General features: G+C 50.1%; 1 protein-coding gene across 8 annotated transcripts in view; it reads right to left on the bottom strand.

The window, feature by feature from the left end:
* Nucleotides 1-15,748, bottom strand: part of Zfyve28 (zinc finger FYVE-type containing 28) — a 128,357-nt gene that overhangs the window by 110,299 nt on the left and 2,310 nt on the right. Inside the window, exon 1 of one of the 8 annotated variants that reach the window (XM_008841845.3) lies at nt 4,192-4,223. The exons of the other annotated variants lie outside the window; for them this stretch is intronic. The gene's annotated coding sequence lies outside the window, so the exon portion shown is untranslated. Of the gene's footprint in view, nt 1-4,191; nt 4,224-15,748 lie in introns of those variants that run through there. 8 annotated transcript variants of the gene reach the window in all.

Consider the following 15,748-nt stretch of genomic DNA (forward strand, 5'->3'; position numbering starts at 1 on the left):
AAAGGGGAAAGGAGGGAGGAAGCTCAGCACTGGCTTGATGATGCTTCCTGAAGACACAGCATGACCAGTCATTGCACGTTCCTGCCACCGAGCTTTCCATCATGATGGACAGTGTTCTTCTGAACTGTGAGTCAAAATAAGCCCTTCACAGGAGGGAGTTTGAATATGACAAATATATCATATGAAATTCTCTAACGAAAATATTTTTAGTTTTTTTATTTATGTATTTTATGTGTATTGCCTGCATGTAGGTAAGTGCACCCATGCTGTGCAATGCCTGAGGACAGAAGAGGCTGTGGGATCCCCTGGAACTGGAGTTACAGACAGTTGTTAGTTGCCATGTGGGTGCTGGAATTTGAACCTGGGTCTTCCGCAAGAACAACCAGTGTTCTTAACTGCTGAGCCATTTCTCCAGCCCTTTGGTTTTGTTTTGTTTTGTTTTGTTTTGTTTTGTTTTGTTTTGTTTTCAGACAGGGTCTCCCTGTAGCTCCAGTTGCCCTGGAACTCACTATGTAGACCAGGCTGGCCTTGATCTCACAGAGATCTGCCTGCCTCTGCTTCCCAAGTGCTGGGACTAAAGGCATGTGTCACCATGCCCAGCACAGCAAAAAATATTTTTTTAACAAAATAAGTGATTCGGGGCTGGAGAGATGGTTCAATGGTAAGAGCACTGACTGTTCTTGCAGAAGATCCGGGTTCGAATCCCAGCACCCAGGTGGTAGCTAACAACTGTCTGTAACTCCAGTTCCAGGGGCTCTGATTCTGTTCTCCGCAGGCAGTGTACCACATGGGTACACTTACCTACATGCAGGCAATATATGCATACACATAAAATAAAAATAATAAAATTTTTTAAAAAGGAAGTGTTTCATAATTAGGTTGGTTTTTGTCAGATATGTGGTCACAACAAGAAAAGTAATACACACAAAATTGGCACTAATAAGTGGGATTGTCTATGAAAGCTGTGACTGTGTGACGCACAGTCCTTCTGAACTGGGAGAATTTGGAGCTATGGGTAAAAGAACCCTCTGACTGCTAGAAGTAGGGGTTACAGGGCCGTCCTGGTAGTTTGAAGAGTGATCATAGCAAGGAATCTGGCTACTTTCTGCCTGGGTCCTGAGTTGAGTGAGGCTGAATGCAGGAGAAACGTCCTAAGTTGTTTAACAGAGGAAACTTTAAGACAGCACAGCATCCAGGCTGTGGCTTGGCTACTGTTCACTGTTCTTAGTCAGATTTAAAGTGAGCAAGGAAGAAAAATGTACACTTTGGTGAGAAAATGAATGTGAGGGAATTAAGGTGCAGACAACTTAAATGCAAAAAAAAAAAACCAGGTATTACGATCAAAGAACTCCAGGCTCTGCACTCTGACAACAGGAAAAGCACCTAACAGCAAAACACCAGGAGATTCACCTGAAAGGGGCCTGCACTGCAATGCCACCACAGGGGCTCCTATCTCCAAAATGGCTGCCTAAGGACGTGGTGTCCCAGGATGAACCTTGAAGGTACCCAGAGGCCACTACTGCTGTGGCCCAAGAGTACCAGGCTTCATCTTGGGCTGGCAGCAAAACCTGGCAGTGTTGCTCCCATGGTATTGGTTTTATAAGCATGAAAGATACGAGAGAGGATTGTGGAGGCTTGCACCAAGGTACCAGGAAGGCACTGAGGCCAGGTAACGAGTCATGTTCCTGACAGTAGCCCTCAGAGACCACTGCATGAAGCTGTGAACATGAAGCCAAAGTTGCTATGGAGACCAGGATGTTGGGAGATGCCAGGACTATGGGATGGCACAGAGTAGAGTCAAGCCCAAGAAAGAGGCCACACACAAACCAGGCAGCAGAACCGGAGGGGTGGGGATACCCAAGACTGCTGGAAGCCAGATGACACCAAGAGCCCCAGATACCAGACCCGGAGCTGCAGGGTTTGGTGTCTGCCCTGCTGTGCTTCAGTCTTAACTCTGGTCTGACCTTTCCTTGCTGGGCCTCTGTCTCCCTTTATGAACAGGTATATTTGTTCTATGCCACTGTATATTGAATATTGTATATAGCTTGGATTTTTATTTTATATGGCTCACAGAAGAGACTTTTGAGCAATGCTGGAACTGTTAAGATTTGGGGAACTTTTGGAGTTCCCAAATGCCCTATGCCTTGGAGACCAGGCATGGTACATTAAGGTTTTGGGACCAGTGAGATGACTCAGCAGATAAAAGCACTTGCTGCCAAGCCTGACAGCCAGAGTCAGATCCCCAGGACCCACTTGGTGAAAGGAGAGGAACAAACAGAGGGCAAATTGCCCTCTGACCTCCATAGGTGGACCAAGAATGCGCGCGCACGCGCGCACACACACACACACACACACACACACACACAAATTAAACGTAATGAAAAGCTGTTTCAGAGTAACATGTTTGGGTGTTGAGTTGGTAAAGAACAGGCATGTAGCAGAAAAACTTCATTGTCAACTGGACTGAATTTGAAATCACTCCGGAGCCACGCCTTCAATTGTATCTGGAGCGTGTTTCCAGGGACAGTGAGGAGGGAAGATCTACTCTGAATGTGGGCCAGGCCATTCCAGGGGCTGAGGTCCCACAAATGAAAGGGGGATCAAAGCACACACCAGCATGCATCTGTCTGACCAGACTCTGTCAACAGCCACCTCATGTCTGGACGGCCATGCCTTCCTCTGAACTATGAGGCAAATTACACTGTTCCTTAAGTGGCTTTGCATCAGGTGTCTGGTCACAGCTGCAGGAAAGTTAATGGGTCCTTCACTCCAGTCCTGACAATGACAACTCTATGTCTCTGCAAATCTGACCCCACTGGGAACTTCATATAAGCATAACCATCTCAGACTGTCTCCTTCTATAACTGGCTTTCTTTCAGTTGGCATAATGTAGCTGCAAGACTTTTATAGGAAGACATGAACAAAGTGTGTTCAACTGACACAGGGCTCTAATGACAGGCCCCAGAGACTTGATGTCACCCAAGTCTAGCTTGGTGAACCTAGTAGTTTAATTGGAGTTACTTATAAAAGCATGAGAGAGGGGTGCTAAGAGAAGCCGGGGAGAGGGGTTACTTACAGGAGCATGGGCAACGTACAGCCGCTATACCACCAAAAAAGAGTCTCCCCTGACCCAGCAATTGTTAACCCTCTACATATCCTCAGAAGGGAAGGGCTAGAGAGCCCTAACCTCATGCATACTCCCCACAGCCTTCCATGAGGGAATGTTGGCCAAATCTTGTGAGGATTTTTTAAAATATTTAATTTATTATTTTTATTTTGTATGTATGAGTGTATTGCCTGCATGTGTGTAAGTGCACCCATGACGTGAAGTGCCTGAGGAGGTCAGAAGAGGCTGTTAAATTCCCTGGAACTGGAGGCCATGTGGTGTCAGGAACCTGGGTCCTCTGCAAGAGAAGTAAGGTTCCCAGGCACGAGTGTCGCACAAGGCTGCCTGCTGTTAGCTGTCTTTGGGAACAAGGCTTGAGGAGACAGGGCTGCTGCAGGCAGGACAAAGAACGGCCGCCGCTGGGAGGAGGCCCAAACCTCACCCCGAGGCTCTTCCACTTCTGCCCCTGTGATGCCCTTGAGTCGGTGTGTTCAAAGCTCTCTGGGTCCTTCTACTACAACTCCTTCTCTGACATGTGCCTGTCACACTGCAGACAATATCCGTGCAGCAGCTCTGGTGTCTCCAAAGCATGGTATCCCCAGCCCTCCCAGGCTGCACCTGGCAATGCTGAGAGGGGATGCCAGGCACTGCCACGGCCTGGCCTGGCCTAGCCTGGGGACCACAGAGGGAAGGCTTTGTCAAAGGCTCTTGAGGGAGCACATAGAGCCAGGGATTCTCAGGTTTTCCATTTTCCCTATGGGAAACCATCCACAAAGCACCTTCTGGCACTGCAAGCATGCAGGAGTCAGGAAAGGGGCCAGAATCTTCTCTGGGGCCCTACCTGACCCACACAGCTTGGTCCTGGGCTGCTCAGTTCAGAGCCCTGGCTGACCTGACTTAAAGGACAGTTTTAGAGCAAAGCTGCCTGCTCCCAGGGACCAATGCCCAGGTGCTGGAGCAGAAGGGTAGTCCTTGGATCTCCTGAGAGCCTCTGTGCTTAGTTCAAAGCGCTATGGGTTCTGGCTGTCACCCTGCAGCTGAGGAGACTGAGCAGCTCCTGAGTTCCTGGGCTTGTCTTATCTCACCTGCCTTCCATAGTATAGTATCCAAACTGCAGCTTAGTCCTCCAGCAGGAAGGCTTCCAACAGCAATTGCAGCCTCCTTGGGTTCACATTCAGGGTTGGATGAAGCCAAGTCTGTCAGGATTCCATTAGCCTTGGGAAGTGTGGCTGATCCTGATGAATCCTCACAATGCTGAGAGAAGTCTAAAGCCATCAAGATCACAAAATAACACATACGCAGTAGAGTAAAAATGTCCTGGATCTAAAGCCTGCCAGTCACATTCAGAAGACATGTCTGGGTACGTCTTGGCTACCCAGATCCAAATGTGGCCATCTCTCTCTAAACACGTGAAGGTTGAAACTGGAGTAAGGAAAATTCACCACTAATGTATAGTGTTGAACAGTCATCTGACAAACGCTTCCTAAGCTCCCACCATATGTCATGCTGGCCTGGGTTCCAGAAGCCCCCAGGCTACTGTGGGAGGCAGAGGGGTCAACACAGTAAGGGATACTCCAACAGAAAGAAGAGGGGGCCCTGGGGCAATGCGCTCGTGCAGAGCATTTCTACACCAAAGAGCTTGTCCCCTAGTGCTGCTGGCCGATGTTCCCTCCATTCCCAGTGAACTGACCCCACCTGGGGATGGGCTCTAGCATGGCAGCCCCATCCATGACCCATCCAGCAGAGGTAGATAGCACTGGTCACCTGTCCTGGCTAGAGGCCACCCTGAAGGGTCATCCCAGCTTCTGGGGCCTCAGGGATCAGCTGAGGCCATCCTTAACCCTGCACTACAGCCCACTTCCCCTACACCCAATTTTCCTTCCTTCCCTTCTTTCCCAAGGGCTTCCCATGGAAAGCTCTGAAGGCCAACCTCCATCTCGAGCTGCCTCCCCAGAAAGCCAGTGACCTGCTGCTGGAAACCTGAGCCAGGTCATAGCCCTTCCCTATGGGAAACACACACACAGGCACACAGATAGACATACACTCATGCACGCACACTCACACACGTGTGCACACATATGCACATACACAGGCATAGATGCATGCACATGCACACACAAGCTCTGCAGCTGGCAGGCAGCTTGCCAGTACTGGCGCAGACTCACACCCTTGCTTTGGGAAATGACAAGCTTTGGGCCCATTCCCTTCCACCACTCTGTAGAAACTGCCCCAGGATCATCTCCTGCTGACATCTCCCAGCAGGACTTTTAAACACCCTCCAAGAGTCTGGCCAGGTGGGCTAGCTCTGCTCACATCCATGACAACAACCAGTAAATGTGTGGCTCTTTCTAGAGCACGGCTGCTGCTCCTGACCCCCGTGCTCAGCTTTGCCCCCCTCCCCCCTCCTTGCTGCCATGGTCAGTGGCCTCTTCCTCTTCTCTCAAACCTCTCTCCTCTTCAGAAGTCACCTGTTCTGTCTGTTATCCCACTGTCTGCCCCGTGTTCATTCACACACTGAGCTCATGGTCAGGGGTCAGGCATCTTAACTCCATCCCACACCAGTTCACACCCATCCAGGCCTTCACCTCATTCTCGAGGGCACTCTCGCCAGACACACGGGCACCAGTCAATCCCCAGCAGCTGCTATTTGGATCTGCCCACACGCACAGCAGCACCTCAGCCCTTGCCTCCCACTCCTTCCTTCTGACTTCGATTTCTTTTGGAGAACATTTTCCAGTACTTCTTCAGCAGGGATTTGGGGGCGGTTACTGTTTTCATCTAAAGCTGTCTTCCATTCCACTCTCCTTTTCGAATTTCAGCTTAGCTGAGCCCAGGACTCTGTTTGCTCCTTCAGCCCAGAAAGATCTCCTTCCACAGACCTCTGAGCCTGGAGTCTTTACCCAACCAGCCCAGCTGTCCCATGAAGTGACAGCCTTTTGCCAGTCCAGTCTTTTCCCTTTGCCCTCTTGATATCTGCATTCCACAGTGTGTTGGGGTATGGATAGTGTCCCCCAAGCACCCAGTGGGAGTTAAGACTTGGTCCACAGGGTGGTGCTGTTGGGTGGCAATGGAACCTTTAGGAGGTGGGACATGGTAGGAGGTCCTTAAGTCAATGGGATCCCTGAAGGGAATGTAGCCTCTCTGACTTCCTGTTTGGCAATGAAATCTCTCTCTCTCTCTCTCTCTCTCTCTCTCTCTCTCTCTCTCTACCAAAGGCCAAATCAATGGGGCCACCTGAATACAGACTTGAACCTCCAAACTGTGAGCCACATGAGCTTGTCTCTTATCAAACCTGCTGCCTCTACCATAGTCCACTCTCACCAAAGGCCAAATCAATGGGGCCACCTGAATACAGACTTGAACCTCCAAACTGTGAGCCACATGAGCTTGTCTCTTATCAAACCTGCTGCCTCTTCATTTCACCATGACAGAACAGCCTCTTGCTCACAGAACCATCAGCGCACCTGGCTATGCTCAATACCACTCTGGGCCTTGGGCTTACTGAACCCCATCATTGACCTCTGGAGACTGCCACCTATGAGCTAAAACATCTCCACTCTACTCTCTCTCCTGAAGTCCCATCACACATGCCTTGAACAGGCTCCCCACCCCCATTCCCCTCACCTCACATGCCTTAGCCTCAGCCAACATTAAAGTACCTCCCAGGATCCACCCTTCACACACATACACTGAAGAGGCTGACAACCCTGACCCAGTGAGGACCGTAGGCACCACAGTGATGCTGTGTGACTTCCGTGCTAAGCCTAGGATGCACAAGGTCACTACTGCTCTCCTACCCAGAAACTGCCCTGCATCTCCATTCAGGGCTGGGGATATAGCTCAGGGGTAGAAAGCACCTCAGCATGGGCACATAGGCCCTGCCTTCTACCCCCTGTAGTAGGAAAAAAAGAATAGAAAAAAAATCTCAAATGAGCCTCCAGCAAGATGAGACCACAGAATGCTGCCCTGTGGACCTGTAAGGCCCAGCTAGACCATCCTGCTCAGCCAAAGCTTCACCCCAGGAATTACAAAGCCTGGTCAAAGCTTTACCCACTGGACCATCCTGCCCATCTGAAGCTTCACCTCTGGACCACCATGCCTAGCAGAGACACCTGACAGAAATCCCAGCCCAGATGAAACCTGACCCAGGCAGCAGATACCCCAAACCATGGGCAAATGAGGGGTGGGTGACTCTGGGAAGTGTCTAGTTCCAGGGGTTTCATAGGCAGTGCCCCCCACACTCTGCCTTGAGCTTCAGTTGTGCTTACCCTGGAGCTAAGGGATTAGCCTTCCCTCTTGCCAGCTGGGTACTTAAAGCCTATCTCCATTCATTTTTCTAGAATTTCTGGACAACTGTGGTGGGGAGGTCCACCTGCCCTCCACTCTGGGCCAGGAGCCAAGTCCATTCTTTTCTTTCACCCTTCCCACGGGCACTGCCTGACCCTCAAACATTCCAGTCCAAATTCAGACTCCTGCCCCACCCCAGTCCAGGCCCCACCCACCCCATCCAGGCCCCACCTACACCTATCCAGACCCCACCCACCCCATCCAGACCCCTGCTTTCATCCTTTCTCTCCACCCAGGGCCACCAGCTGTCTGCACTGCAGTCACTCTCCCCCAGTGTCAGCCTTGCCCCTCCCCCGGCAGGCCTAGAGTGATTCCCAAAGGCAGTGCTGACTCCAATGTAGCCCCACCTCATCCCTATGCACCAAGCACAGTGTGCTACTTAGCCAGATCAACCCATATCTCAGGCACCCCCTGTCCTGAGGCACTGAGCCTTTGCTTTCACTCTGCTGAACCATCTGTCCCTCCACCTTACCAGCTGATTGGCTACCCCTCTGAGGCCTACCCTACTCATTTGGGGGTAGGCCCCCATAACCCAACAGTCTCAAGGCTCCCCACGAGGCCAGCACACCTCCCAAATTGGAGCTGAGTCATGCTCAGCAGAGCAACTCAAGTGAGAAGCGGCTGTAGAGATTTGATGGAATTAACTCCTAACAATGCCAGACACACACCTTACCTCTCACCTTCTAGAAACTCAGAGCTGCCCAAGCAGAAAGAGAGGCAGAAGCAGGACTCACGGATTCTCCTCAGAGTCATCCTCCAGGTGACTTTACCAGCAGGGCTAGCAGGGTGCACTTTCAAATGAGCGGACATCAGCTGTGGGCCCAGATCAGCAGCACTCCAAGAACGAGCACCCTGAACCTTCTTTCCCCTGATTATTAATCTCAAAAGGTGCTACAGGGTTGGTGAGATGACTCAACAGGTAAAGACACTTGCTGTCTGGCCTGACAACCTGAGGTTGAGTCCAGGGACTGATATGATAGACGGCAATAACCTGCTCCTCCACACTCACCATGGCATGCACATCTATAAACACAACACAACAGGTAGGTAGATAGACAGATGATTGATTGATAGATAGATAGATAGATAGATAGATAGATAGATAGATAGATAGATAGATAATAGACAAAAAAAATTTTTTGGTCTTTTTGAGACAGTCTCCCTGTAGCCCCAAGCTGTCCTGGAACTCACTGTGTAGACCAGGCTGGCCTTGAACTCACAGAGATCCATCTGCCTCTGCCTCCTGAGTACTGGGATCAAAGGTGTGCACCACCACACCTGGCAAATATTTTTAAAAGCAAAGAAATTGGGGCTGGAGAGACGGCTAGGAGGGCACAAGTGCTTGATGAACCAGTGTGAGGACCTGAGTTCCAATCCCCAGGTGTGGTTGCTTGAACCTGTATCCTAGCACTGTGGGGGACAGAGACAGGAGGATCATGGAGTTTTCTGGCTGCCAGCTCAGCTTTGGGTTAAATGAGAGACCCTGTCTCGCAATAAAGTAGAAAGCGATGTATCCCCCGAATGTCCTCCTCTGCACACAGACGCATACACATATACCGCACACACAATGAATAAATAATTTATTTTTCAGTGCTACTGAACCTCTTTCCATTGTGGAGGAATGTATAAAACACGACTTCCCATTCCGTAGCATTCGGTTTGGTCAGCAGCCCTCATCACATTCACAGCACTGGCTCAAGATCACCTCCGCAGCCTCCAGACTTTTTCACGGGCCGAGGGGTATATACCAGACATGGTGGCACCTGCCTATAATTCAGCACGGAGGAAGCGGAGGCAGGAAGATGGTAAGTTGGAAGCTAGCTTGGGCTACTCAGAAAAGGGGGGCACATGCTGGATGTGCAGTGTTTGAGTCTGGCGTTTACGTGGTTGATGCTTATAGACTTTTTTAGTCACAGTATCTCTAAAAATAATTGGAACAGTCTCAAACACTGACAGCTAAAGGAAAAGAAGGATTACTTCCCGAGGACAACTACTTTCCCATCTCCCTGAGAAGCCAGTGCACCACCCCATCCAGTTGATAAGAGGAGGGATACTCAGCTGGAGCAAACCCACCAGAGACAGAGAGCTGACCATGCTGAGCTCTGGGGTCCTCACGCCCCCTCCATGAAGAGGGCCTCACTTAAAGTGTCCCCAACACCCCCCTGCCTCACTTGGCCTGAAAACAATGAGAAATGGAATAGCCTCAAATACTTACAGTAAAAGGGAAAAACCGTCCATTCATCTTACCCAACTACTCTACATAAATTACCATAATATAGAATGTCCTATTCTAGATCTGCCTAATCTATTCAGAGAAGTAAAAAAGAAAATCCATTCATTTTTGTCTTTCCTCCTCAAACACTTGAATTGCCCATCAATATCAAAGTTTCTTTGCAACCCAACTATGAAAAGTACAAAAGTAATTGTTTTGCCAAATGGGACCCATTTAAAAGCTGAGAACTGCCAGCCAGCCACGGTTTCTTCCTGCAGAAAATGGGACTTTGCTGACATGCAAAGGACAGTGATAGTTCCGGTTCCGGCTCTGGGGCCGACCGGCCTCGCTCACAACCCAACACTGCCTCTTTCCAACAGAAAGCCTGAGGCAGATCCTCTTGTCCTGTCTGAGATAGTGTTTATAAAACAAGGTGCATGGGAATAGTCTAAACATTAACAATCAATCCCAAACCTCTGTGTTTAATCAACAGAAGTCTGTCCCCGCCAACCCACCTAGCAGTCAACCATGGGTTGGTGGGAGGGGAAGTGGGTACATCCCAAGCTGTCACTTACAGCTGGCCCTTCCCCCCTGAGCCCCTGCCACCCTGCAGCCCTGGGGTCCTTCCCTGGAGTCTGAGCCTCCAGCCAACAAGGCAGGGACACAGGCCATGGAGGACAGCTTGAAGGACTTGGGAGCCAGCCTTGCCACAAGGGCCCATTGCTGCCACACGGTTGACGTTCAGCCCCAAGCATCCCAACAACAGGGAGGTGTGCCTGAGCCTCTGGACAAGCACTCTGCAGCAAGCACCCTGCCCCTGGGGAAGGTCTCACTCATCATACAGTTCTCTGGCTGAGCCTTTCAGGACATCCTAGGTAACCACCATCTGTTCTCAGCACCAAGCACCTGACAGGCTTATGACAGACCAAGGAATGAAGGGCAGGAACATCGTACACCTGTGGAGGTTCTTTCACCCTCAGAAGGCCTGGCACAAGCAGCTGATGGCTCTGACGGCCTCTGGGGCGCCATCAAACATGAACCCTGAATGATAAATGTTGGTCCTGTAAGGTGGCCATACCCTCTTATCCTACCTACCCCAGTTGTGGCTGAGCTTTCATTTTAAGTCTTTGCTGCCCATGCAAGGCAGGTACTGTCACCCCCACCTGACAGCTAGGAAACTAAGGCACAGGACTAGGAGGAACCGGGCGAAGATCCTCACCGAGGCCCTGGTGAAGAAAGCCCCTGTGCCCTGTCACTGAACCTGGTGCTATTTTGCCACAGAAGCCATGGCCAGGCCCAGAGACTCAGGGCAATTTAACATGGAGAAATTCAAAAAGCACAGTATTCTAAACATCTATTTCTCTCTGAGCTGGAATCCACTCATCGACACCCACCACTGCTCTCACCCGCCTCTGCAGGGCACAGAGCACAGCACTTATGAACCACGGCTGCCCGAGTTGCTGTCAACTCTAACAAGACAGAAGCATGTGGTGCTTATCGGCTCCTAGGTGTGCATCTCCACACATTTAAAGCAGACAGAGCTGCTGCCCGGGAGCTCTCAGTGCACCACAGCAGGCACTAAACACAGTTAAATTACCATCTCTTCTCTTAAGGTTGGATGAAATCATCAACCACCTCCCCATTTAGTGGGGGGCAGTGAGTGCAACCCTGGCGTTCTTCCCCCAGGTGACCCACCTGGACCCTGAGTCCAAATATCAATTAGGTGAAGTTTGTGGCTTCCAGCTATGACACGTCCATTTAACAGAAACCATATCGCTCATTCCAGTAAGCCTACAGCTCTGATTAGGAAACAGAGCCTATGCAATGGCATGGTCCCACAGAAACCCACATAGGTCCTGCCTCAGCACCACCTCCATCTCCTCCTGCAGACAGACCCAGACAGGGGCTATGAATCCCCATGTTCTTCCCCACTCAGAATCCACAGCAGAGCCTGGGTAGTGAGACCAGCTTCCTTCTGAGCGCCCTGCCTGGAGGAGGTCTACAAAACCACCCATCTCCATCCCTCCACACACAGCGGCCACATAGAGCCTGAGTCTGAAGCAAGGTTCTAGAGGCAGTGGGAGATGGAGGCGATGACAGGAGCTCCAATCTTCTGATTTCAGGGAACCTGGGCCACAGACCAACCAACCAGCTTGACTCAGTGCTGCCAAACACCCTTTCCTGGATTCCAGGAGCCCCACTCTGTGAGAAAATTGCAAGAAAGGAAATCCAGTGATGCCAGGACACTCACTGGCTTCCAGTGGCTCAGCTGGAGAGAAACTTGCCATGCAAGGGTAGCTTTGGCCTCTGCTGGCCACTTGGAAGTTTATCAGCTGAAAACTAGTCAGCAGCTTGGTTAGCAGATGGCTCTCAAATCCCTAACACCAGAACAGGAGCCATGGCTGGCACAGGGCACAGGCACAGTACTACAGGGACAAGAACTTATTCCCAGGGTGGCACAGTATGCAGTCTTCCAGGTTGCTCCCCTGAGGCCTGAGCTGTGGGGAAGCCACTCATCTCAGCATCTCCAGACCCATCCACAGGGCTGCACACCCCAGTGTTTGCTGGCCTCCCTGTTGTGTTTCTAGAGAGGCTGCCACATGGACTGTCACCCATCCCCCTTGGCCACTGTCAGGAGCCCTAAAAGGAAAGCCAGGCTGTACCTTGTCCACGTACCTTGGGAACCATGCAGATACAGACCCAGGACCCTGCCCCCTTGCCCCAACCCTGAGACTTGCCCCTACCTACCACTGCCCCTCCAGGCTCCAAGGGGGCCAACCACTGATGGGTAGCCTATGAGAGGGTCTATGGCAGGATCGGCTGGCATTTGGGAACTTGGAGACCCCTAAGTGTGGATTTGGACCCCAGGTGACTGAGGCTGGATTCATATAACAGCCAGCAGGTAGGAGGCTCCATGCTCAGTACAGCCCTGTTCCAGAAATTTTGCAAAACCCTGGTGAAGATGTTGCGTGCAGACAGACTGTCCAGAGCTTGTGAGTTCTCCTTCTAGAAAACACACCCAGAGGGTGGCATATGGCAGTAAAGTGCTTGCTATGAAACCATGAAGCCCTGAGTTTGGATCCTCAGCACCCATGTAAATGTCAAACATGGCACTGAACACTGGACACCTCAGCACTGTGGGAGTGGGAGGGGAGGGAACAGGAAGACTCTACTCCACAGGGCTCACTGGCTAGTCATTCAAGCCAAGCATCAGGTTCCAGGTTCACTGAGAGTTCTGATGCAAAAACTAAGGTGGTGGGGCCTGGAGAGATGGCTGCTCTTGTAGAGGACCTGGGTTGTGCTCCCAGCACTTACAACTGTCCCTAACTCCAGTACCAGGTTCCAACGCCCTCTTCTGGTGTCTGTGGACAGTGCATGACACAGGTGGCAAAATATTCATACACATAAAATGAAAACAGATCAAAAACATTTTTAATATTTCTATTGATTAATTTTTGTATATGAGTGTATGGCCTGTGTGTGTGCAGTGCTGGAGGAGGTCAGAAGACAGTGTTGGATCCCCTGGAACTGGAGTTATGAACAGTTGTTAGCTGCTAGTTCATGCTGGGAATTGAACCCAAGTCCTATGCAAGAGCAGTCACTGCTCTTAACCACTAAGCCATCTGAGCCATCTCTCCAGCCACCCCCCCCCAATTTTTTTTCTTGGTCTTTTTGAGACAGGGTCTCCCTCTAACCCCAGCTGTCCTGGATTCACTATGGAGACCATGTTGGCCTCAAACTCACATAGATCCGCCTGCCTCTGCCTCCCGAGTGTTGGGATTAAAGGCGTGCGCCACCACACCAAGCTACACCACAAAATTTTTTAAATAAGGTGGAGAACAATCAAGGAAGATACTCAAAGTCCACCTCTGGCCTCCACACACAAAGGAAGGAAGGAAGGAAGGAAGCAGGGGGGGGACCACAAAAAAGGAGAGCTGGCAAGATGGACCCGTGGGTAAAGGTACTTGCCACAAAGCCTGAAGACCTGAGTTCACTCCCTGGGTTCTACATGATTTGGGGGTCTTTTTATTTGTTTGCTTTGAGACAGGGTCTCCCTATAGCTCCAGTTGGTCTGGAACTAGATATGTAGATCAGGCTTGCCTCAGTCTCACAGAGATCCACCCACCTCTGCCTTCCAAGTGCTGGGATTAAAGGTGTGCACATCCCATCCCACATGATTAGGAGAGAACTAACTCCCAATAGCTGTCCTCTGACCTCCAGATGGGCACAGTGGCATGCACACACCCACAAATGCAAGGTAAATAAAGAAATGTGTTTTGTTAATTTAAAGAAAACAGACATCTAGCAAGTCTCACAGACTTCTTTTGGTGAAGGCTGCCTCATCCATGATCTGAACTCCACAATTTTACAGAAACTGTCTCCACATCACTCATGAAAAGATTATAAGGAAACTCCACAGCAAAGGCGGTGGCATGGAGGCTAACAGCCCCTCCCCGGGAGTGGTTTGGTGAGACAAGAGAGCTCTTTGTGGGGTACACGGCTGAGTATGGTAACCAGACATCATACCCAGAATCCCCATCCTCACAGCTAGCATCATCTAGCTGACAATTCCTCCTCAAAGATGAAAACACAAATGCAGGGGCTGGAGAGATGGCTCAGCGGTTAACAACACTGGTTGTTCTTGCAGAAGACTCAGGTTCGAATGCCAGCACCCACATGGCAGCTATCAACTGTTCGTAACTCCAGTCCCAGGGGATCCGACAGCCTCTTCTGACCTCTGCGGGCATTGCACGACATGGGTGCACCTACCTACATGCAGGCAATACATGCATACACATAAAATTTAAAAAAAAAAACACACAAATGCATCCACCATGAGTATCAACATGCTTGCCCATGACAGCCAAGAAATCTGGGCACAGCCAGGGTCTGAGGCTGGGGTCCCCATTCCTTATGCTAGCACTCCTTCCCCCTTGTGATCAGGGATATCCATCAAGGTCAGTCGAGAGAAAGTTGTAGCCAAGCAAAAATAAGCTGAGACTAATGTTTCAGGGGAAGGCACCAACTGCCTCCAAATGTCTCACTTTTCTGAAGCATCCACTCTTTCTGGGAAAACCTTTGCTACATGAAAGAGCCTTCTGCCTCACCCTAAAAAAAGCAAAATACAGAATAGCAAGACCTCTGAGCTTTCTGCACCTTTTCCTCACAGCCTCCAGAGCTGGAATAACATGAGCCGGATGGTTTTCCATCAAGGGGGGAAATAAAAATCACAGAGCTGTTGGAAAGGCTGACTTTGAGAAAATCAATGGAAATATAACGCTCTGCAAATGTCATTTTACTGTTAAACTCCTGCATTATTCATCAGGTGCATTTTTAACCCAACTTAAGTAGATACCAAAACTTGTGTCATGTAAAAAATACCCTAAGCATTTCCCATCACTTTTTAGAGACTTTTTAGAACCATAAGAATAACGAAAATTTTCAGACTATTTTCCACCACATTGTAATGAACAAGGAGTCTGTGTCTGTTCAGTTTTAAAACAAAACACAAATTACATTAAACATGCAGTTGGAATAGTATTTGTAAACAGAAAAGCGAAAAAGGCATCCTGCCAGCCAGTCTCGACTAGCCACCCTGCACAGCTAGGGCTTACCACTCTAACTCTTCCAGGCCGAGAATCTTCCTGGGACCAACCCTGTGCTCACTTCTGCTAAGACATGCTCAATTAGGCAGGAAGGAGAAACATAAAATTTAGCTCAAAATCCGGGCCGAAAATCCGAGCTTTGGTTTGAAAAATGAAAAGCTACCAGTGTGATATACAAGGCGAATCTTCAAACAATCAGACATTGAACCCAATGACAGCTTTCCAGCAAGGGAAGGCTTGTTTAGACTGACCCCAGGATACCAGCTCCAGAAATGGCCTCAGTCAGGGCAGAGACAGACGTGAGACAGAGATGTGGCTCATGTCCAGGGGTCAAGGACAGTATCAGACCGCAGGCTGAGAGGCCCAGAAGAGGAAAAGGAGGCTGTGGGGGAGGGGATCTGACTTATCTCTGCCCTTCTAAAGCACACACGGCTTAGGGTTGAATCACCCAGACTTGATACTCAACTATCCACTTGC

Source organism: Nannospalax galili, unplaced genomic scaffold (assembly GCF_000622305.1).
Source record: "Nannospalax galili isolate Female #2095 unplaced genomic scaffold, S.galili_v1.0 scaffold101, whole genome shotgun sequence".
NCBI lineage: Eukaryota > Metazoa > Chordata > Mammalia > Rodentia > Spalacidae > Nannospalax > Nannospalax galili.